This window comes from Hemicordylus capensis, chromosome 2, assembly GCF_027244095.1.
Source record: "Hemicordylus capensis ecotype Gifberg chromosome 2, rHemCap1.1.pri, whole genome shotgun sequence".
In the NCBI taxonomy this organism is placed as follows: Eukaryota; Metazoa; Chordata; class Lepidosauria; order Squamata; family Cordylidae; genus Hemicordylus; species Hemicordylus capensis.
The window spans coordinates 202,549,701-202,574,926 of NC_069658.1; the positions used below are offsets into that span (position 1 = coordinate 202,549,701).

General features: G+C 44.8%; 2 long non-coding RNA genes across 3 annotated transcripts; one reads left to right on the top strand and one right to left on the bottom strand.

The window, feature by feature from the left end:
• Positions 1-74: 74 nt before the first annotated feature.
• On the bottom strand, positions 75-8,298 carry LOC128341799 (uncharacterized). The gene is made up of 3 exons (XR_008314583.1): positions 7,944-8,298; positions 901-1,010; positions 75-140 (listed from the first exon to the last, which is right to left on the bottom strand). It is a non-coding gene; the product is annotated as an uncharacterized LOC128341799 (long non-coding RNA).
• Positions 8,010-19,220, top strand: LOC128341800 (uncharacterized). 2 transcript variants are annotated; one of them, XR_008314585.1, is made up of 2 exons: positions 8,010-8,357; positions 17,981-19,220. It is a non-coding gene; the product is annotated as an uncharacterized LOC128341800 (long non-coding RNA). The 2 variants fall into 2 exon arrangements; XR_008314584.1 differs by lacking the exon at positions 8,010-8,357 and adding an exon at positions 9,495-10,502.
• The last annotated feature ends 6,006 nt before the right edge of the window (positions 19,221-25,226 follow it).

Genomic DNA, 25,226 nt, shown 5'->3' on the forward strand with positions numbered 1-25,226 from the left:
ATTCCTCAAGGAAACCAAAAATACCCATCCTACATTGGTGACAGCATGGCCTACCCTTGGCGCCAGATATGCCAGACAAAGAGAGTGGTCGGCTGCTTCCTTTGCCTGCTGGTAGCTCTGGATTCCGACTGGAATATCTGCTGGAAAATACAAGCACATAAGGTGAATTGGGCCAAAATAGCCTAACCTTCTGAAAGCCCAAGATTACCTTAACATAGGTGGAGGTGGGTCACCCTTGCAGAAGAATCAACACAGGTTGCTTTCATACTAGCCCTTTTATCTGGAATTGTCATCCTTCATTCACTTATGTTTTATAAAGCATCCAGATGAGGTTGTTGTCAAATGAATGCAGTCCAACATTTTCTGTGTTGTCTCTTTTCAGACCTGTTTTGTTGTGGCAATGTTTTAACAAGAAAACATAAGCACCAGCCCATCCACTATGCTTGTGAAGAGGCAAAGCACTCTTCAGCGCTCCTGTGCCTTTAAAGTAAACATTTCCCCTTTGTAGGTTCGTTCAGCTCATTTTATGATCAACCGCTGAGGGATTACTGATGAATTGCCCGTCTGAAATGCCCCAAAGTCAGTTTCTGTTCCCATGGGAGGAGACTTTTTAATGAAGATGCCAAAAAAGATGCCAAAAAAAAAAAAAAAAGACCAGAACAAGAAACTAGTGTGATAATAGGCTGCCAAAAATTCAGAATGTAACTGAAAATGGATATATTAATATAATTTACAAGTTCTACATAGAACAACTACACACATTTAAAATCATTCCATAAAAACATTCCTGTTCAGACAATAATACAATACAAAATCACAGAAAGGAATATTAAAAAAATGTGTCTCTGAATAGGCATAGTAGGCTCACGGTGAGCCAAAGTTCTTAGGATGACCAAATACCTTTCCACCAAGAAACAAGGAGTCTTTTCCAAGTGTAAGAGTCCTTTTCAGTGGGTCATTTCCAATGGGTCAGACGCATTTCGACGTATGTCTTCCTCAGTGACTTGTACCTTCATAAAAAAACCACCACTTTTATAGACTTTGGTTATCTTGACTCACACATTTGTACACTCACTGTTCCTCCTGTGTAAAAGCCCGCCCCTTTTCTCTTTAAAAAGATTTTATAATAGAAAAGTTAAAAAGTGAATCTTCATCAAAATGTAACCTCCTCTCATCTCATGAATTTTTCTTTTCTTTAAAAAAAAAAAAAGCAAAATAGTGCTATGTAACTATACAATAATAATAAGAAATCAGTAACTGTCCTGCCCCTTTCTGGGAACAGAAATGTGTTGGGACAATTCAGACAAGCTATTCAAGGGGCAATTCATTCTTGTTCCAAGTTTGCAAGCAATAAACTTATAATTGAAGTTGGCAACAATCATTGCTGAACAGGATGGAAGATTTTGGCCATGGAGAAGAGCATTGTTGGCTAATACAGCTCTATATTAAAGTGCTGTGTGGCACTTCCACTTTAATTCCAGCACTTCCAGGGTTTTTTACATTGTTGTAAAGGGGTTTTAATGTACCTGGTTTTTCAGGGTTTTAAAACTATTTTTATTGTTTAACTGTTGTATTATGGTATTTTAAAACCTTTGTTTTAATTGTTGATTGATTGTAACTGTTTTGTTTTATTTGTAAATCTCCCTGAGCCATTTCGGAAGGGGAGTATAAAAGTTGAATAAATAAATAAATGAATAAATAATAAATTCTTCTTTCAACTAACTGCAGAAAATTTCAGCAGGCTTAGGCACTCCACTGGGGAAGTGCATCCATAATGTCAAATGCCAACCCCATCTTTGAGTATACGCCTTTCTGTCATCCTTCCTCGGCATAAACAGCATTGAGGACCAATGTGCTATCCATCCAAGGAATGGCTCGAGGTTCAGACGATAGACCTCCAAACTGGTTTTGAGCCCCTGAACGGAGCCTTAGCACATGTGAAATAATGATGAAGAGAGCTTTATGCATACACAGAGAGTATTTTGCCATTAACTAAAACTAGATTACCTCAAACAAATGAGAATAAGTTGGGGTGGGGGGGATATTCCAATACAAAGTACATAATTTCCAAGTGCCCATTTAAATTCCTTGTATATGTCAAGTGATTGTAATGTCTTCTCTCTTTTAGTTTTGAATAAAAGGAACTCCGACCCTCTTCCTTCCTGCACAGACTGGGATGGCCAAAGCTATTTTTTTTTAATATCCTAGGGTGTAAATTAAAAATGTTTCACCTTGGCCAATATTATATGATGAGCAGCATAACAATGGCATATTAGTTTATTGAATGTCAACCAGTGTTCTCTCTAACAGGAATTCCCAGATGTTGTTGACTACAACTCCCAGCATCCCCACCTGCAATAACCTTTGCTTGGGGGTGATGGGACTTGTAGTCAACAACATCTGGAAATCCCTGTTAGAGGGAACACTGGTGTCAACCAGGACATTTTTGGGATTTTCTTGTTTTCATGTCTAATGTTTGCCACTTCTTTGGCAACTGTGCTCTGGGCAGCTAGTGAAGGCTGGAAGGATGCATTCTTCTCAGAATGCAGGAGATCGCACTTAGCCCATGAGTCCTAAGTGGTCTCAGTTTGCCTCCTTTAATTGCAAACATTGACTCCATCAAAGTACATCTGGTTTTGAACCTAAGCATACAGGCAGTTGCTTTCTCTCCGATACATCCAAATAGCAATGTTAAGCACATCTAGGATTTTTAGTACCCCAAGTTGCCTCTTGTTTGCTTCTGTGGTTGAACCAACCCTGGAGAGCAACCCTGAAGACCAAACAGTGCCCAGAAGTTCTATTTGACACTGGATGGAATCAAACTGTCTGCTAGAGAAAGAGATTGGATGGCCATCCTGTTGGAGTCTGGGACTTCTAGGGGTGAAAAGCAGGAGGGAGAGGACTGAGGAGGAACATGCTCTCCATTGTCCAGGTTGTAAACTGCTATGGGATGAACCCAAGCATTAGTGGGAAAACCTTTACGTGGTTGCCTTATAGGCAGCTATGGTCTACTCTTGGTCTACCTTGGCCATTATTAAGCTCTCACTATTACTGAAATCACAGCTTCTGCTGTACACTTCTGTATTTTATAGGGAAACTTTGTTCACTGCTGCATTGCTTTTGTAAATCAAATGTTAAAACATTATCTAATAAAAAGTCAATCTATTCTGACTGGAAGCAGCACTTCATGATTTCGTGCATATGTCTTGTCCCTGTCTCCTGTTGCCCAAGATCTGTTAACTGGAGAGTGTACCTGGGACTTTCCATACACAAAGCATGTGCTCACCCATTGATTGATGGTAGCTGTCTTTCTTAGGCCTACTGTTTGGAAAATCATCATTAGTGAGGAGAACTAGGGATGGAAAAGACTTGGGATGTCCCGACCCTTCAACCCTCAGCAAGCTTACCCAATTGAATCCACTGAGCAGGACAGACCTGTCCACTAGGCAGACTTACACAGTCTCTTAGGGCACCAATTTTTTTGTGGAGGGGGGCATAGGCAAATCAAGTCTGAGCATTCTGTCTGACTCTGACAGGGCTTCCCTCTTGCCAAACAGCCACCCAGGAAGGCATGCAGCGGCCCCCACAATAGCAGCAGCTGTGGTGATGACTCTGGGTGCCTTGGCTGGCTGGCTGGCTAGCTACTCTTGCCACTTCCCCCCTCTGCAGCAGCAGCAGCTACATGCAGTATTCCCTCTAAGGCGTGTGCACATGCGCATCAAGTTTTCTGATGTGCATGCAGTTTATTTTAGATCCCGCTCAGGTTGAATCAGGAAGGCCCCACTCTGAATGCAGGTGCGCGCACACTGTCTGGATACTGCCACCCAGGACAAAATTCATTCCGCACACAGATGAATTTTTTTAAAGAGAGAACACAGACTACATGCCTCCCTTTCCCTCAACCACTGCCTTGTCTGATCTGCCAGAAGTGCCCATTCATTATTCTCCCCAGAGGGGGAGTGGTGGCGGGGCAGGGGGAGAAAGAGCGAGCAAGCATAGCCAGCCTTGCCTTGCTTTGCCTTGCCCTGCTCTCTCTCCTCTCCCAATGAATGAGAGCAGCCTGAGCAGCTGGAACTCCGCACTTCTCAGCTGGGGAGGGGCAGCCATTGAGTGCTCTTCAGATCACAGCTATTCATCTAGAAGTGGTAGTCTGACAGGGGAAAACAACAACAGTTGCTCAGATCTTCCTGGGAAATGTTTTATGGAAGAAAAAGGGGGAAAGGGTGAACACATCATCATCACGGTCTTGTGGTTTTCTTTATAAGCAGAAACGCCCATGTAGAATGTTGCTGCTCACCCAGATCTTTGTTGCCCTTTTATCTTCATTGTTTTATATGGCATTTGGAGGGCGGGGGAATGCTAGTGCTTAATCACCATCCTGACATGTCCACAAATACCCTGCCAGCATGTAAGGCTTTCTAGAAAATGTGATTAGGCTAAAGATTGTTATCATAACCAACAAAATATATTGTCACTCTTGATAAAATATTTAAATGACACCCATTGTTCATGTTACCCCTTTGATCTCCAAGATAATCATTATGTGTTAGGTGGAGATAGATAATTTTGTGGCTTTTGCTGAAGTGGATGGGGCCTTCCGCTTCAAGGGGCTGGGTGTCACAAATGAAGCCAATGCATCATGGTTGTTGAGAGGATTGAGAGGAAAAACCAAAGAGCACCCCCACACAATACCCCCTGCCATTTGGAAACTATCAGCTCTTCACTGACCCCACCTTCTGACCTCAGTTCACTGCTGACGTTTGTGGCAATGTCCATCTGGAATGATTACCAGAATGCTAGGATTTTCCAGCTCACTTCTGGTCAGGCAGCCATCATAATCATGCAGACAGCTGTTTTAATGAGCAAAAGATGGTGGTGGTGGTGGTGGTGAGAATACAAAAACCTTCCTCTATCTGGGAGGCGTCCCGGGTAGCCTGCCACCATCCACTTTTTAATATGAGCAGATTCACCCTTCCAAGAAAATATTCTGGGAGAGTAAAGTGGAAAACCTCTCCCTACAAGAAAGGCTTCAGCAGTCTTAGGCCTTCAGGAGCATGAGACTAGGGTAGGACCCAATAAGGAGTGACACTCCTTAAGGAAAACTATTGAGGCATCAACAATCTCTGCTTCCATTCAAGTAAAACCCTTCCCCAGGAACGACAAGAACCATGCAATCAGATCCAAGCACTGAAATAAAAATAAATTCCCTGATGCCATCTAGCTAAACTAGTCCCTATCCTTCCTACTTCTCTCCACCCTCACCTGAGCTGCACTCCTCCTCCTCCATCCTGTTGCTCCACCCCCCTCACCCCTCTTGGTCATGGCTGCGGCGTTGCCAGTGCCAATTGGTTAAGCCGCAGCACCCTAACCCCAGAGACCTCCCCACCCTTACCTGTGCCCTGCTCCTCCCTGCAGCAGCAGTGGTTGACCGGACCCTTCCTTGCTGGCGCCATGGCAGCTCATTCCCCTCAGGCTGCTGACAGGCCCAGCCTTGTTCCTCGTCTGCCTGCCTCCCTCCACCAATGACCTTGGTAGCCCTAAGCAGCCTCGGTGGTTGACAGGGCCCTTCCTTGCTGCTGCTGCTGCTGCTGCTGCCACTGCCACTATGGCTACTTGTTCTCCTCAGGCTGCTGACAGGGCTGGGCCCATCCCGGGCCTGCCTCCCTCTGCTAATGGTCTTGGTAGCCCCAAGCAGCAGCGGCTGACCAGGTCTTTCCTCGCTGCTGCCACCATGGTCACTTGCATGGCACAGGAACTTCACTGCCAGAGAAGTTTGCTGGCTTGGTAGCCCCGCTCATGGCCACCTTGATTGGGCCTCCGATGTCACTGCCGATTGGTTAAGCACTGTGTGGGCGGGGTTTGCCATGTATGACCTAAGGCTTTTATATAGAGAGAGATGATGATAATGATTTAGGGAGCAGAGCTGGTCTTGTGGTAGCAAGCATTAATTGTCCCCTTTGCTAAGCACGGTCCACCCTGGTGTGCATTTGAATGGGAGACTACATGTGTGAGCAATCTAAGATATTCCCCTTAGGGGATGGGGGGGAAGAGCATCTGCTTGCTTGCATGCATAAGGTTCCAAGTTCCCTTCCTGGCATCCCCAAGATAAGGGCTAAGAAAGACTCCTGCCTACAGGAGAAGCCGCTGCCAGTCTGTGTGTTTCTCAACTGCCGATCCACAGACCGGTGCCGGTCCATGAGGAGTTGAGTGCCGGTCCATGCTGGTCCATAAGGAATTAACCCCTGCCAAAAAAACCCAATTTTGAACCAGTGGGGGGCACTGCTGTCGGGAGCACTCCAGAGCTCATATCTAGGCAGGCAGCCCTCACTGCTGGGATTATGTTCATTTCAAGGAAGTAAAAGGAGCATTATCCCAGCAACAAGGGCTGCCTACCTAGAAATGAGCTCCAGAGCTCTCGACAGCGGCAGCCCCCACCAGCTCAGAATTGTTTTGGGGGGTGCCTGGGGTGGAGGCGAAGGGGGCAACACCTTTACTAACTGCTGGTCCAGGAAACTGCTCACAAAAAATGTACTGGTCCATGGCTCCAAAAATGTTGAGAAACACGGGTGTAGACAATACTGAGCTAGATGGACGAATGGTCTGACTTGGTAGAAGGCAGCTTCCTATGTTAATAATGAAAGGAAGGAAGGAAGGAAGGAAGGAAGGAAGGAAGGAAGGAAGGAAGGAAGGCAGGCAAAAAACAATGCGAGTTTGGGCACTGAGATGACAATGTCATCATAAGATCCTGTTTAAAAAAAAAAAATCGCAACAGACCTTCCTCAATTTAGCCATCAAAAACAGGCGTTCCTCCATTTTCTTGCCAATAGACGAGGCCAATCTAAACGCTTCCCCGTTGCCTCTGCAAGGGCTTTTCAGCTGGGAAAAAGATGGTTCAGACAATAAAAACAATAGAGGTAAAGCTCTGGTCATCTTGTGCAGGCCTTCCCAGGCTGGATTGTTTTAGTATCTGATAATATCAAGCACAGGGACCGAAGACGCTGTCAGATGACTGTAAGACAGAGCAAGCCTGGTCACATTTTCCCCACTTTATGATGGTAAGACTGCCATTAAGGCCAGAAAAGGGGTTGCTAAAGTTGTCTTGTTATATGTCACGCACACACACATGCACACACAGAGCGGATTTTTTTCCTGGTTGGCTCAAATCATTCTTTTTCAGTAAAGATATTGTCCCAAATTGAATACATTCCCTAGGAAAAGCAACACTGGCGAGGCATGGGCCAAATCCAGTTGTCATAGCCCAAGAATGTACCAAGTCCCAGATGGATCAGACCCAGAGACCATCTAGTTGAGCATCCAGTTTTCAGATGAGCTCATCCAGATGCTCCTGGAAAGCACCCAGCTCAAGCAGGGCAGGAAGGCAGTAGTCCTCCTCTCCCACTGACTAACTCCCAGCAGCTGGAATTTAGAGGCACCCACCCTCTGAATCACAGAAGCTCCAGTAACCATTGATAAGCTTCTCCTCCAGGCATCTGTCTAATAAATCCCCTGTTAAAGCCAGTGATACCAGTGGCCATCACCATATCTTGCGGCAGTGGAAGCCATACAGTAATTATGCATAGTGCAAAGAAGTACTTTCTTCTCTGGTCTGCATGACATCTAATGACAAACAAAAGAAAATAGTTCTTTACACAACACAGAATTTGCTTATGAAATATGAGTGACTAAAGGGAGCACTGTTGCTCCGAGTACTGCTACTACTACAAATATCTATGAACTTTTCAACAAAAGGTTCTCAGAGCAGTTTATAACTCATCATAGCTGGCTTTGAAAAAAGAAGCAACTGCGAGCAACCCAGAAACTCAGCTGTCGGCAAGTATGGTGCAGTTTGCCTTCCCCTCCAAGAAATGAGGGTGCAACAATTAAAGGCTTTCAGATCAATCCAGAAAGTGACTAAAAGTGGGTTAAGCAACGAAGCCCCTCACCTCTGTGTTGTGCCCTAGACCGATTCATCACCTCCAGTCTTGTTGATAACGGCTAGCATTTCGAGAAATGGAGACTTCTGGAGGAAAGTCGTTCTCTGAACCTCAGCAGAGCCACAGAGAAGTAACTTGGGCCTCAGGGCAAAAAACACAGACTTGGGATAGAGTTGCCTTTGCCAGCCCTGCAGGAAATCTCCAGCAATCCGTATCCATCTCCAGGTCACTGAAACAACCCTGGAGATTGTCTGGCTTCTTACTATGACAAATATTGGGAAGGGAGGGGGAAGTATTGGGAACAAATCTCCATGAAAAGCTTCAGTCAGAGTTGGCATGGCAACCAGGACCTTCCTCCTGCCTAGTTGTCAACCTTCCCAGGACTGGCCAGGGGAGTCTCCAGGAATCTGCACGTGTCCTCAGGTGATTGGTAAAAGCAATCCTGGAGATTGTAATAGCTTGTTATTATGAGGAAAATAGGGGGGAGACATTGCGGGGCGGGGGGCAGGGGGACACGGATCCAGGAATAGCTTCAGTCTGACAGTCTCACCTACACACTCCCAATGCTGTTGACTTTCATCAGTATGTTGGATACCCTCCGTCTTAGGGAGCCCAGGGGCAATCTGCCTGTTACACTTGTTGACACAGACGTACACACTCACATGTGTATCTATGCTCTTAGACTGACTTGGGGGAATTTAAGTCCACATCTGATTTGCAAGGGTGCTTAAACAACCACAGTCACTCTGGGCATAGGCAAAACGCCAGCATTGGAGCTGGAAAGGTTCCTGGTTCACGGCTCACCCTAGCTAGAAATTCACTGGCTGGTGATAGGCAAGTTGTTGTTGTTGTTGTTGTTGTTGTTATTTATTCAATTTCTATACCGCCCTTCCAAAAATGGCTCAGGGCAGTTTACACAGAGAAATAATAAATAAATAAGATCTCGCAGCCAGCCAGCCAGCGATAGTAGATGAATACCAGCCTGTTACCTGGAGAACCCAGTTCTCATAAACCAGACGACAAGGATGATTGAAGGAAGCAAAATCACCTTTTATTTACCAGTAAACCAGCGCTGGTGGCTTCTCCCTGTGCCTCACGGCCTGCCAGGGAGACGCACGCAGCTGCCTTTGTCTCAGGTTTTTTATACTTTGGCATAGTTACATTCAGTGGGTACTATCTTCATTGGTTAGCATCATTGTCCGTCATATTACAAATATTATAATCATTTGCTAATTAGACAACATTCCTCTATTACAATCAAGCCTTTTCTACTGCCTATTGATAAGCAAAACCATCTCCCTCCCCCCCCTCCAGCCAGATGTGTCCTTGAGGTGTTATTTTTCAGGCTCGGCTATCAGGAGATACTAGAAGAGGGGCCTCTTTTCACATTCTAGCCAGGTCAGCAAATTTATGGTTTTACAACTTGCAATTAGGCAAGGCAACTTACAAACCCTATTAACCATTTCTTGACCAGTGCAAACCTGAGTTCTGTCTCACGCGCTTTGCGGCTGAACCACCGCCCTAAAACTTCGAGCAGTTTCTATCTCGGAAAATGGAGAATGGAACAATTACGAAGACACTGGATTGTAAAGACACTTTCCCATTCCATGAGAACAAAGTAATTACAAAGCAGCTTTCAGAAAAGGCATTTCCCCCTCATTCCACAAGCCTACTTTTTAAAATGGTTGTGATGACTAAGAGAGCCAGTGCAGTGTAGTAGTTAGAGCAGGGCTGTGCAGCTTTGGCCATCCAGCCATTTTTGGACTACAGCTCCCAGCATCCCCAGCCACAGGGGCCAATAGTCAGGGATGATGGGAACTGTAGGCCAATATCTGCAGGAAGGCCAAAGTTCTGCAGCCCAGGTTTAGAGCATTGAACTAGGACTGGGGAGACCCAAGTTCATATCCCTGTTCTGCTATGAAACTCACTGGGTGACTCTGGGCCAGTCACTTATCTCAGTCTAGCCTACCTCCCAGGATTGTTGTGAGGATAAACACAATGATGCAGACTGCTCAGGGCTCCTTGCAGGAAGAGCGGAATATAAATACAGCATGTAAATAAATAAATAAAATAAAATAATATTCCCAAAGCATTTAGGGAAAGTGCTATGTAAAGACTAAGCATTAGAAATTCTTTCCTCTGTCAAATGCTGGAGGGCATAGTAGGTTCCCATTATGATGCAACATATTGCAGTGCAATTCTTATTCCTTATTCTACTATCATCTCATTCGTTCTGTGTGAGTTTCGTATGACAATGGTAATTACGGCTGTGGTAGGAAGCTGGAATGTTTAGTATCTGGTGGATTGTTTTCTTGGCTCGGCCTGTTGAACAGTCAATGGCAACTTTGGGATAACTAGCACACCACAAGCGAGGCAAACAGAAGTCCACAGTAGGTGTTGTGGAAACAGTGTGTTCTTTGTGGTGGTGTCTCGGTGCCCTCTCTCTTCTTGCAGGAAAGCAAACACTCCGGGAGAGCTCTGTCAGGCCCTGCCTGAGAGAGAGACAGCCAGGGTGAAGAAATGACTCACAGACTATTTTTCAGCTACGTCTGCTGGCTGCAGGAAGGGGTGAGGAACCTAATCAGCTTTGCATCTTTAGAGGGACGCGCTGGGAAGATTTGGATTTATGTATTTATTATTACATTTGTATACTGCCCCATCCAAACAGCTCTGCACAGCAGCAAAAGTAAAGCCCGTGAATCAGTCCTTTAAAAACAATCATTAAAAATAATTCAAACAGTATAAAACCATTAATGACTGAAACATTGAAAACAGTTAAAAAGCCCTGGAAAGCCAGGCCAAACAGATTATTATTATTTACATTTTATATCCCACTCTTCCTCCAAGGAGTCCAGAGCGGTGTACTACATACTTAAGTTTCTCCTCACAACAACCCTGTGAAGTAGGTTAGGCTGAGAGAGAAGTGGCTGGCCCAGAGTCACCCAGCAAGTATCATGGCTGAATGGGGATCTGAACTCGGGTCTCCCCAGTCCTAGTTCAGCACTCTAACCACTACACCACACTGGTAAGGGTGCTCCTGAAGGCCAACAAAGAACTCAAACTACCAATTTCTGCCAGGAGTGCATTCCACAGCCCAGGAGCAGCTACAGAGAAGGTCCACCTCTGAATCACCACCCAATGTGCCGGTGGTAACTGGAGACAGAACTCCTCAGATGACCTTAATGTGTGATGGGGTTCATGCAGAAGAAGGTGCTCTCTAAGGTAACCCGGACCTAAACCATTCAGGGCTTTAAAGGTAATTACCAGCACTTTGTATTTTGCCCAGAAACATATCGGCAGCCAGATTATGGGACTGGAGTGTATATGTCTGTCTGTGGGCTGGTTCTCACATTGCAGTGTTAATTAAATTAAAACCGGAGATCCCTGCCGCATGTGTGCTCCTGCAGAGTATGGTGTGTGAACTCAGGACTTCAGAGCTATCTTGGATGGGTGCTGTGACTGGGCAACATTCAGCCAATATCCGTAGTCTAGTTTCTGAATTTAGCTTGTCAATGTCGGTGGGTCGCATTGCCCATCTGAGACCCTCGTAAAATAGTGAGCTCACCTGACATGTTCTACAGCAGCATATGCTTAGTAGGGATGTTAGGTTTTCATTTAACTTACATTTGAACGGCCATGGTTAATGTCACAATGCCACAAGCAGTAATGGGTGTCTCAGACACATGCCACTCCACTCTGGGATGCATAACACTTGTGAACCAAAGCAGGTCACCCAGATTTCACACTGGCTGCTAACACTGGGCCATCCTCTGTGGTTACATCCAGGCAGAAACGGCTAGGTTTCACAACAGTCAGGACTGCTATACATGTTGGTACAACTGTGTTAGGGGACTCCTATTGACTTTCCATTAAAACGCTTATCAGTATTTAATCACAAATGAATCATAAGTAACTCAGATTTAGCATGGGCCCACATGACACGTGGCTTTTGTAGATCAGTGCTTCTGGATAACTCAAGACAGAACAAAGAAATACTGAAACAAAGATACAATCTATTAGAGAGAGAGAAACCCAAATATATAAGTAAAAGAAGTTATATTGCCATACTCCTCTTTTTTTTTTATACTCAGCTGGGTCTCAGTCAGGAATTAACTGCATAAATCCGTGCATACTTTCTTGGTACTTGTATTTATTTATTTTACATTACATTACTTGTATGTAGTTTTCCAACCCACCACCAGTTTCCAGCCCACCTCTGCATTATATGACCCATCCTCTGTACTCAGGCAAAGTTTTGTGGTGTGGATGGCCAGAGCTTTGAAAGTGCTTAAGGTCAAAGCTGGATTATTAAACAATGATCATTTCAGAAATAAAGTCACATTAAAAGAAAGAGAAAATAGCATCCCAACGATTATATCAACTGAATCATTTCTGGAACCTAGTTTCCTGTCCTAAAGATCATAGGACTATACTTATCTAGGTCATTTGTAGAGAGCAAAAAGTTTTGTTAGTAGGAAACATAAAGCAGCATGTGATCAATTAACTGGTGAATAAAGATCACCTTGTGCAAAGCATCAGTTCTTTTTCAAGAGAACAATTTTTCTCATGGAGAGTAACAGCACATACCATCGTAGTGTGCAACTATTTGTAGACTTGTTTGGTTCTCAATTACAATGAACATTTACTAAGGTTTAGAATACTAAGGCTGTCCCACGAAAGAAATGTTACATTTTAAGAGGGGTAACTTTGTTAGTTTATAGCAGTAAAACCAAGAAAGAATCTTTAAAGACATTTATTGTAGTATAAGCTTTTGTGGACTACAATCCACTATGTCAGATGGCATAATCGAATGTGAGGCCTTTTGCATTTCATCTTGTATTACCATTTGCTGTGTTCAGTTTTTAGCTTATGTAAGCTTATGAGATCACTTGGCATTATGTGTGTGTGTGTTTGTGTGTTTGCACGTACATGAGTCCATGTGACCATGCATGTCCCTCCCCCTGATCGACTTTGCAATGTCTGGACCAATATGAATCAAATTGGGTACAGTTGTTGGGACAGTGCAACATCCTAGTTTGCATGACATCATCCACCCCAAGTCAAGATGGCCGACATTTGAGACACAAGTAGGCTAACTTGTGAAACGCCTAACTGATTATAACCAAATTTGCTACAGCTGTAGGGACATATAGGGACACCTCAGTGGCGTAGTCTGTGATATGTCACCACTCCAGTTCAAGATAGCAGACATGTGAACGTTTGAGGCACAAGTGGGCCAACTTGTGAACTGACTAATTGATTTGGATCAAAAGTTGGCAGATTTGTTCTTACCAGAATTTGTTTCGACTGTGCATGTGCACGCACAAGCGTGTGTGCGCGCGTGCCCACACTCACACACACACACTCCCTGTCTACCCAAGATTACACTTAATGGGATTAGTGGACTGTAATTTACAAAAGTGTATGTGACATTACATTTAGTTCCTATTAATATAAGAAGACATTCCCATGATTGTCCATGATCCATAAGTTTCTGACAGGAAAGTTCTGATAGAGATAAAAGGGTGGGGGGGAACTAGACAAAAAGTGAGGACTATTCAAATATTAATTCTGAAGTAAAGGATAGCATGGGCTGGAAGGCACAATTATAGAAGTAATGCATGTTTTACTGTCCAGCTGGTTAAAAACTGTACTCTTGGAAAAGTAATGCTTTGCACAAGGCAATCTTGATTCACCAGTTTCATTGATCACTTGCTGCTTTACGTTTTCCACCAAGTAAAAGATTAGAGAGTTAGAGCCATATTTATGTACTGCTTTTCCAGAATGTGTTCAAGGTGGCTTACAACACAGAGAAAAAATAAAATGATTATTCAACAACAACAACAAATATTTATGTACCGCTTTTCAACAAAAACTTCCAAAGTGGTTTACACAGAGAAATAATAAATAAATAAGATGGCTCCCTGTCCCCACAGGGCTCACAATCTAAAAAGAAACACAGAAAGACACCAGCAAAAGCAACTGGAAGTACAGTGCTCTTTGATTTCATTCTGGAAAGGTATTACATCCTTACTTTTGCATCAGGCCTTTGGAATGTCTCCTTGGATGTTTTTCTGACTGACTGATGTATTTTCTATAGTTATTTTATTCTTTCTTGAATTAATTAATTGCGTATACTTTAATTATATATATTTTAAAGAGAATAAAATAACTATAGAAAATACATTAGTCTGTCAGAAAAACATCCAAGGAGAAATCCCGAGGCTTAGTGAAAAAGGAAGTTTTTGCTGCCCCCCAAAAGCAAAGAGTACGTGGGCTCTAGGCCATGTAGCAATAGCAATAGCAATAGCACTTACATTTATATACCGCTTTATAGCCGGAGCTTGTAAGGCTTTAGAGCCTTACAAGTCAAAACCAGTCCCTTGAACTGGGCCCAGAAGCACACTGGCAGGCAGCACAGTTCATGAAGCAAAGGTTGCATATGGCCCCAGCTTCTGATATGTAACAGGAATCGCAGTTTTCCCCTGCTGAAGCTTCCCAGCTGTTGATATCCATCACCAAAAAAGTGGGAACCGCGGAGGCTTTTCACACAAAAACTCTCCAAAGCTTTTCATAAAAGTTGCATATATTTATTGGTATGAGGTCTGCTCAAGCTGTATGTCTTCTCAATCTGCCATCTAGATGCAGAGCTCTCAAGGCCTCTGCTTCTTAACTGTAAGTTTAGCTCTCCTGGTTAGGTTTACCACACACAGGGGCCATTCACATGACCAGGAGGGTGTGAGGGGAATGGCCGGGCAGGCTGCTCCAACTCACCACCCCCACCCCCAGATGAACAAAGCAATGCTGCTGCTGCTGGGAGCGTGGAATGCCCTCCCACATGATCCATGCTGTGCCACACAGCGTGGAGTTCTGGCGGCTGAGATGACATGTCCCGGCCTCCAGATATCCCACAATGCACCGCATGACATGCACGGTACATTGGGGGATTCCCTCAGGAGACAGGTACTCTAGGTGCCAATCTCTGTGTCCACTGAGGCTGAATGCAGCCCAGTGAACACACAATCTTGGAGCCTATGTTAGGTGCTAGCTTGAGCCCTTAACCCTGGCTAAAAGCTGGGCTTGGCGGTGCTGCCCTGCCGAGATGAGGCCAATCTCAGCAGTTCTGACACACAGCCTCACTCTGACTGGGCTTCCCTAGCATGGGTTAGGGTGCCCATGAGAAAAGCCTCACACTCTCCTCTGTCCTCCTCCCCCATGGGTCACCCAAGCCGCTCTCCCCAGCCAGGCCAGCAACTTCACCTCTTGGCTCGAGGCAGGGCAGCCAGATAACTACCCAGCCAGCCTCTTTGCATGCTAGCGCAGTGGTGCATGCACGGTCCCCCATTCGCTTGCTGTTCTCTACGAGTACAACCATTTCTGACTGGCTCTTCAACAGAAGGTTTCACAGTGGTTTTCAAAGGAAAAATAAATAAGATGCTCCCCTGTCCCCAAAGGGCTCACAATCTAAAAAAGAAACAAGGTTTCCAGGCTCTGCAACCTGCCACTGAAGCAGAACCTCCCCTCTGGCTTCCCCATTGGATGGATGGTCAGGAGGAAGGGGAAGGAGACAGAAGAAGAGAGAAACCTTTGCTCATGAGAGCAAAGTGTGCTGAGCAAACAAAACCTTCCAGCTGCTCCCCAGAACTTCGGACACCACACCAAACATGAAAAAAAGAAAAAGTCATTTGGTCCTCCAAATAGTCACATCTATAGAGGACAACTGACTAGTATTTTGGGGACCAAGTGGCTTTTTTTTGCAGGTGTGGTGTGGTATCCGAAGTTCTGGAGACTTCTGACTTCTACAGAGAAGTCCCTCGTTGGCAACCATATTTCCTTCTCAGGCTGGGCACTTCTCGTACCCTACCTGTGGTTGTGTGAACAAGCCTAGTATTTCAAGGCTAGTAGTAAGCTGGCACTCGAGCTGGGAAGCAGACAGACACATGGGAATGACCACTCCAAGAGCAGCTCACTCTTGTCTGAACATGAAGCTGCTCAGTTTGAGGAACCAGACCAGAGTTCGCAGCTTTATAGGGCTAGGTGGAACCCTATTGGCCTCTTGTATCACCTGATCCCTGCTGTGCTGGTAGCTGAAATTCCATCACTGACCATTTGCAGCAGTAGTGCTGAAGCACAGGAGAGAACAGTCCAATGGCTCTCTCCTCCGACAAGCTATTTTGGTGCTACAGAGAGTAAGCCTCCTCATTCCTGCTGCTTGAGTCCATGTGAAAGCCCAGCTGTAGGCAAGTTAATATGGACTCAGTCCACACCAACAACAGAGGCTCCGTCCTTTACTTCTGTTTCTCTTGGACTCGAAATGCCCGGGAGCTGCATGCAAACAGTTGGGAGTCACATGTGGCTCATGAGTCAGTTTGGCCCGTTCTGAGCGTGAAGGATATGACTGTCACTCACGGCTGCTCATTTCTCAGACATGAGCCAAGGGCAGTACAACTTCCTCCTACTTGTTGATTGTTTTTGTTACCATCCAGCCTTTCCCAGCCACTCTTTGGTTTAATCATGTTGACACTGCTGGAGGAGAAAGACTGTGGTGGGTCTTTCCCTGACCAACGGAGAAGCGCGAAGCAATGGAAAGTAACAGTCTTGACTGGTGAATTCCCTACCACGGGCAAATTTGCAATCATTCCTGCCCACTTTGTGTTGCAACTTCTTGTCTGGAGGGGGAAAAAACCCTATTTTTTTGCAGTGTGTTGTGCCTCTTGGGGAAAATTTATGGCTTTAGCCAGCTCCCTTTGTGGCAAGCAATAGCATTGGTGGAGCCACTGCTGCCCCTTTGCCATTGTGGACATAGCTTTAAATCATGCAAAAGACAATCCCAGACAACAGATTCTGCACCGCAGTCTGACAGTGGTCAGCTTTAGAAAGTGTACTATGTACTCCCAAGTTAGAGATGAGGTTAGGATCTGCAGATACAATACTATTGTGGTTTAAACCTTGGGTTTAAATTTTCTTCCAGGAGCTAAGTCATAGAACAAATGTAAGTTTTTGCTCTGAGCTTACTCAGCCCAAGTGCATGGGGAGCACCCATATTAGCATCGTCGACTCCCAAAGAAGCACTGCACTGATCTGGATACTTAATTAGCAACGTCCTCTGGTCAACCAGCCTGTGAAGCTGATTTCGTTTTCAACAGGACTGCCGCCGTGTAGACCCTGACTACACAGAAGTGCTCTTCACTGGTACCCGTGCCACTGAGTCAACCCTAATCAAGTGGCTCTGTTTGCAGAGAATTACAGTTTTTAAGAGTACGGCCAACTTCCCAATGCTGCACTTGTGCAAAGATATTGCACAAACACAGGGATACTGTGCTAGGTAGCTGGAGCTTGTATTCCAGACTAAAGTTGTGCAAGTGCAAGCACGTTTGTGCTTGCACAAAGTGCACACACTATGGCACACCTCATCTGTTTTGTGGGGAACCTTTGCACAAGAGCACGGTTTTGAGCATCCCTGCAATTTTGCACAGCAACATGAACTTCTTGCCCTAGTGCCACTTGGTTCATTGTGCAAGCAAAGCATTAGTCAAGATGTTGCTTTCCTATTGCTGTAAATTGTGCAAATGACCAACTGATTTGATTTTTATTCTGGAAGGTGATTGATTGATTAAGTGCCATCAAGTCAGTGTCAACTCTTAGCGACCACATAGATAGATTCTCTCCTCTGTCTTCAACTTGGCCTTTAAGGTACAGGGATTTACATTCTGGAAGGTACAGGGTTTTCATTCTGCAATGTACAGGTTTTGATCTACTGGCATTTTGTAATAACTGATGTTAACGTACAACAAACCCTGAGAGTGTGCAGTGGGCCTAGGAAAAGAACAAGGGCTACAGTGTAGGGGAGCTTATATCCGCCCCCCTTTACAACTGAGTGATTGTGAACTCTGGACCGGTGTCAGGTCAGCATTCCTGGTCAGCTACCCAGGCGTCAGGAAAGACCCACTGTTGCCCAGAACCACTTGCTGCTGTTCCTTGCTGCACAACTGGCTTGTTTGGGTAGCATACTGGACAAAGTCTAATCACTTGTCCTCTCCCTCTAGGTGGCAAGTGGGACCACTGAAGGTGTTTTGCCCGAGGGCCTCTCAAACCCCGGAACTGATGCTGCAAGCAAGTGATACGTGCCACGTGCAGGACAGCTGTTTCCTGTTAAAAGAGACAACTACCACCTGCATTTCTGCCCTTTAAAACATTTTATGATCCATTTCCTTCTCCCAGCCAACCGCAGAATATTTAGCAAGATGTCTTCTTGATTTCTAGATCCTGTGTTTTCCCTGGCAGCCCTCTCTGTAATTTTCTATCTTTAGTTTTGGATTTCAAGTGGTGGTTGGGTTGTTTACCCAACAATATCTCTGGATTCCTGGAGGGAGGAGGCTGAAATTAGGAAGCATAAATTATCTGGCTAAGTGTACATTATAAACTGCATGCTGCCAGCTAGTCCTTTAGAGGAGAGTTCTACTACTACCAGGGAAAGAATAAATAATAGGCTTTCACCCACTACTAGCTTCAGTAGTTCTCAGAGCTAGCAGGTGAACTCATTGACATCAGGGACTCATCCTCAAGCCGAAACACGCATTACTGTTTATTGCAGCAATTGCCAAACCACATGCCTTGAGAGGTAAATTAATACATAACATGGAATAATGAAATAATTAAAGGCTCAGGGAAGCCAGAGGCAAAAGGCAAGGGGCAGGGTGTCCTCACCTGTTTGTTCTGTTACTTCCCCCTTTCTTCTGTATCTTTTAAATATAACAATTGACAGATCTTACTGATATTTGTGGGGAGATGGTATCCAGTTGGCCTTAACACTTGCAATTAAGTGACAAAATAAATTTTTTAGTGCTTTTGGCATCATGGTGAACAAAGCTGCTCAAAATACACATCTGTTTTCATGTGTACAGAAGAATGATGATGCCATCAAGCCAACCCCTAAACACATGCGATTACCATATAACTCCCATCAACTCTGGTTTATTTAAAACAAGAGACTACAAGCAGAGCTCTTCCAACCATCTGGTGCCATCTAGTGAAGTGTGGGGAAACTGCAAAAATATATAATGAATACGCAAACTTGTCTAGCTTGTCTTTTCCTCCCATGAGCGGCCTGGCCGGGCAATCCCACCTCTAGCAGACTTCTCACTCACTCCCTACTACTTTTGACTTACGGCAATAGTCTTGAAATGTTTGTTGATCCTATCAGTTTCCTTTAAATAGATTGATTTCATGGCTGAAAGCTCCCCAAACAATACCTCAGGCAATAAGAATAAAGTTTTCAAGAGCTGAGCTGTGGATACAATTGGGAATCCTTTCTAGGTGAACTAACATATACAGAGGCTGCTCACGGAGAGTTCTGGGATCTGTGAGGATCCTGGCTGGCATTCCTGCCCAGCCAAACCTTACTTCTAAGCCGAGCTCTTAGCGGAGGGGAAGGGAGCGAGGGATCCCTTAACCCGGCTGCCAGGATCGTGTGTCTCCTCAGGCTGCACAGAGACAGGTGCCTAGAGCCCTGTATAAAAGAGGTCTAAATCTGAAGTTCTAAAAACAGTTATGGTGATGCAAGTTCTGCTGAACTCAGGAACATTTCTGAGCAAACACATCACTGTGAGTCACTCACACTTACAAAGAATTGACCAAAACCCCCGCAGAGTTTCAGACCCTTACAATACTAAAAGATGTTATCACTGGCAGAGCGGGACTGCCGGCGGCCTGTGTGCGGCCACCACGGCGGCCCTGCTGACCCCGTCCCCACATCTGATGTCAGATGCTGGGGCTAGCCACTAGGGATGTGCACATAACCATGGAGGCGTGGTCCGGCACTGGGGGGAGTGTGGCTTTAAGGGCTGGGGGTAGTACTTACCCCCCCTGCTCTTCCCCTTCCGGCGCTGGACTTTTCTAAAACGTTTTTGAGGCGGCAGAGTTCCTCCTTGCTGCCCCTGCCCCCGTCGTTGTCTCCTGATTTTACAAGTAGTAAAAGCTGCGTCGCAGCGCGCGCCCCCCGCATACATCACAATGACGTCTCTGGTTCATGTGCGGCGGCGACAGGTGTGCGTGCGCCGCGACGGGCGCATGTGCGGTGCCAGCTTTGACTGCTTGTAAACTTGGAAGACAACAACGGGGGCAGGGACAGCAGGGAGGAACTCTGCCGCCCCAAAAATGTTTTAGAAAAGTCCAGCGCCGGAGGGGGAAGAGTGGCGGGGGGGGGGAGTACTACCCCACCGCCCTTAAAGCCACACTCCACCCCCCCACCGAACCGGCCGAATTCCGGACCAGTCTGGAGGCCTCTTGCGTGGCCCCGAACCGGTCTGTGCACACCCCTACTAGCCGCGCCCCGTGTCTGGCGTCAGACACGGGGGCGTGGTCTGGCCGAACGGAGCCTTGAGGCTCTGTTCGGCCTGGGAGAGTTGCTGTTTAACTCCCGAAAGGGCCACGCGGCCCCTCCGGCAGTTAAATGAAAGCTGGCGCTGCTTTCGCAGAGCAGCCCAGGAGCAGCTCTTCCCTGCAGGGCCAGCCTTTTAACTCCTGAAGGGTCCGTGCAGCCCTTTCAGGAGCGACTTAGGCTGGTGCTGCGTTTGCAGCGCACAACCAGGAGCGGCTCTTCCCTCCCTTTGCAGGGAAGAGCTGCTCCTGGATGGCGCTGCGAACGCAGTGCCAGCCTTTGTTTAGCTCCTGAAGGGGCTGCACGGCCCCCACTCGGGAGCTAAACTAGCAGCCCCGTGTCTGACGTCAGACGAAGGGGGTGTGTAGGGGCCACAAGACGTGGCTTCTGATTGGGTGGCAGCCCGGGTTATTTTAACCCATTGGCCCAATGGTGGCTCCGCCCCTGGATGTTATCTTAGGAGATGTTAAAAGATCTTAAAAGATATTATCTTAGGAGAGCTGGTCTTGTGGTAGCAAGCATGACTTGTCCCCTTAGCTAAGCAGGGTCTGCCCTGGTTGCATATGAAGGGGAGAGTTGATGTGTGAGCACTGCAAGATATTCCTTTCGGGGGATGGAGCCGCTCTGGGAAGAGCAGAAGGTTCCAAGTTCCCTCCCTGGCTTCTCCAAGATAGGGCTGAGAGAGATTCCTGTCTGCAACCTTGGAGAAGCTGCTGCCAGTCTGTGAAGACAATACTGAACTAGATGGACATATGGTCTGACTCAGTATACGGCAGCTTCCTATGTTCCTATCCACAGAAACATGAGAATAAACCCCATTGAATGTACTGTAGCAGGACTTACTTCCAAGTAACAAATGCATACGATATGACTGAAATGCAATTGTTTTGGTATTAACATACAAGGAAGTAAGTAAGTAAATTTATTACGGTCCTTAGACCAGCTTAACATTTAAAATAATACATTTATAATTTACAAAATATTCAAATTGCTGATACAAGCTCTATGAAGTTTGGATGCAAGAAAACAAAACTTGGCCACATTTATAGAAGTAACAGATTTAAAATTTGACAGCAAAACATCCAAGTAAAATTGATCCGTATGGCCAGGATGATTCTTTAAGAGAGGAGCAATAAACTTAATACGAGCATCCCTATAAAATTGACAATACAGAATAACATGAACAACTGACTCTATATCCCAAGCCACAAGGGCAACGACACAATGTGTATGGAACTCTTTTATTTCCCGTCTAAGAGTGCAAATGGAAGGGCATTCAAACGAACAAGGGTCAATGCTCTCCTAAGGTAAAAACATATGATCCAAATATTCAGCCGGTTTGACACACAAGGAAAACATCTTCAAATGTTGCTTAAAAACACTGACCCACATTACGTGCAATAAATTGGTGGGTAGTTGAGCACTTGCCAGTTTCGCCCCAACTTAAAAGTTGTGCAACTGCAGTCAGGTGAAGCGACTCCCATGGTCGCTTTCTAATTATTTCTATTATTTTTTTCCTATTGTGTGTCACGTGCACAACTACACTTGCGCAACTTTAAGTCAGAACAGAAATGCCCTATTCCGCAACACCTCTGGTGGTGTTTATACAGATGCAGCAGTGTGGGCAGGCACTAAACCACCCACCTTTTGCAGCATGGTATGTGGGGTCAGCGAAAGAGGGAGCCTGGCACACCTCTCTGGAAAGTGTATTTGTTCTAGGGATGTGCTTGACCTGGCTCAGGCAGCAGGTGGGAATCTGTTCCCTTAAAAAGCAGTGCTGGGAGCAGCACTGTAGCTGCACGTGGCCTTTTGTAAAGTGAGCACCGCAGTGGAAAAGTGGTAGGTTGGCAGCAGAGCAGGTAAGGACCTCCATCCCTGCTTTTTAAGGGAACCAATCCCTGCCCTGCTGAATGGGTTCGAATGCAGTTCGGGCACATCCCTAATTTATTCCACAGATGAGGCACCACCACTGAAAAGGTTCGGTCCCTGATACCTGCCAAAAGCACCAAAGACAGGCCAGAGAACAGGGCCTCCAAGGGGAACCTAAGGGCTTGGGCAGACTCATATGGAAGTAGGCAATCCCTGACAGGCCCTCTCAGAGGTCCAGAGAGGCCTAGGCCACTTCTAGCTTTTGAAGTCCTTAGACATAATCAAAAATAAAAAGTTAGATGCATGAAAATAAAGTAAGGCACTAAACAATATGAGGGTTCCTCTGAGACCCAGGCCAAATGGCCCTGCTGTTCCCCCCATCCGATTGACCCCAGTCCCCACACTGTGTAGGGTTTTTTTGAGTCTTAAATTTTTTATTGGTTTTTACAATATCTTAACAATTCCGTTACATCTAATTAAGTAAATATAGACTTCCCGCTCATCAATCTGCGCAATTCATTAACTATACAAGTCAACCATTGGTATAGTAATTCAAAACATATATCCTACACATTGCAAACTTGATTTTGCTCTACCCAACCAAATTTCAAACTCTGCTGAAAGGTCCATATTAGAAAAATAGTTCTTTAAGTATAGTAAGAATGGTTTCCAATCTTCTTAAAAAGATTCCAAGTTTTCATCCCTTATCAGTACTGTAAGTTTTGCCATCTCAGCATATTCCAAAATTTTTATCAACCAATCTTCTTTTGAGGGCATTTCATTGTCCTTCCATTTCTGCGCATATACTATTCTGGCTGTGGTTGCATACATAAAAAATGTTAAGTTTCTTCTGGAAAACTCTCCTTGCGTTATTCCCAGCAGGAAGGATTCTGGCCTCTTAGGAAATGTCATTTTAAAATTTTTCTTCAACTCATTATATATCATATCCCAAAAGGCCTTTTCCTTCCCGCAAGACCACCACATATGAAAAAAAGTTCCTTCACAATGTCCACATTTCCAACATTTGTTTGGAACATTTTTATACATTAATGCTAATTTTTTGGGTGTCAAGTATCACCTATACATCATCTTATAATAATTTTCTTTTAAAGTATAACATGCAGTGAACTTTAAACCCATTTTGCATAATTTCAATATCTGTATTATGACCCACATCTTGAGCCCATTTTATCATAGTCATTTTAACCACTTCATCTCTTGTCTCCTTCAAAAGCAACAACTTATATATCTTAGAAACTATTTTTTCATCATTTTCACACAGCTCCTTCTCAAATCTCGACATTTGATCCTCAAATCCAACTTTAAGATCCTTCTTATAAATTTCATTTAACTGATGGTACTGAAACCAGTTACTAACTAAATTTTGTACTTCAATTAGGTTTTTTAATTTGCAGCCCTTTTCTTGGAAACATAACAAATCCCTATAGGTACCCCATTCAGATTGCATATTTATATCTTTACGTGCTAAAACTTCAATCAGGGATAGCCATAATGGAGTTTTAGATTCCAACCATTTTTTATATTTTACCCACACTCTCATTAGACTCCTTCTTACATAATGATTAAGAAAGTCTTTATGCACTTTACTTTTATCGTACCACAAATATGAATGCCATCCAAACCTTCTATCGAATCCTTCCAGATCAAGTATTCTGAGATTTCTTAATGTTATCCATTCTTTTAACCACGTCAAACAAACAGCATCAAAATACAACCTTAAATCAGGCAGGGTAAGACCACCTCTTTCTTTAGCATCTGTTAAATTTTTAAATTTAATTCTTGGTCTTTTCCCTTGCCAAACAAATTTGGTTATGTCCTTTTGCCATTGCTTAAAACAAGTTAATGTGTTAATTATAGGAATAGTCTGAAAAAGAAACATTTTAGGTAAAACATTCATCTTCACAACTGAAATTCTTCCCATTAAAGATAAGTTCATTCTAGTCCATCTTTGCAAATCGGTTTTTACTATATTCCATATTTTAATATAATTATTTGAAAACAACAAAGAATTTTTGTTTGTCAACCAGATGCCCAAATATTTAATTTTCTTCTCCACTTTCAGTTCACTTATTTCAAAAAATCTATCATTAGATTTCTGGTCCATATTTTTTGTCAACACCTTCGTTTCAGTCTTATTTATATAAAACCCGGCCAATTGGACAAATTGTTGTATTTTTTGCAAAAGTCATAAGAACATAAGAACAGCCCTGCTGTATCAGGCCCAAGGCCCATCTAGTCCAGCATCCTGTTTCACACAGTGGCCCACCAGATGCCGCTGGAAGCCTCAGACAGGAGTTGAGGGCGTGCCCTCTCTCCTGCCATTACTCCCCTGCAACTGGTACTCAGAGGCACCCCGCCCCAGAGGCTGGAGGTGGCCCACAGCCCTCCGACTAGTAGCCATTGATAGACCTCTCCTCCATGAAGTCATCCAAACCCCTCTTAAAGCCATCCAGGTTGTTGGCTGTCACCACATCCTGTGGCAGAGAGTTCCACAAGTGGATCACGCGTTGTGTGAAAAAGTACTTCCGTTTGTTGGTCCTAGACCTCCTGGCAATCAATTTCATGGAGTGACCCCTGGTTCTAGTGTTGTGTGAGAGGGAAAAGAATCTCTCTCTATCCACTTTCTCCACACCATGCATGATTTTATAGACCTCTATCATGTCTCCCCGCAGTCATCTTTTTTCTAAACTAAAAAGCCCCAGGTGTTGTAGTCTTGCCTCATAAGAAAGGTGCTCTAGGCCCCTGATCATCTTGGTTGCCCTCTTCTGTACCTTCTCCAGTTCAACAATGTCCTTTTTAAGATGTGGTGACCAGAATTGTACACAGTACTACAAGTGTGGTCGCACCATAGTTTTGTATAAGGGCATTATAATGTTAGTCGTTTTATTTTCAATCCCCTTTCTAATGATCCCTAGCATGGAATTTGCCTTTTTCACAGCTGCCACACATTGAGTCGACACTTTCAACGAGCTGTCAACCACAACCCCAAGATCCCTCTCCTGGTCCATCACCGACAGCTCGGA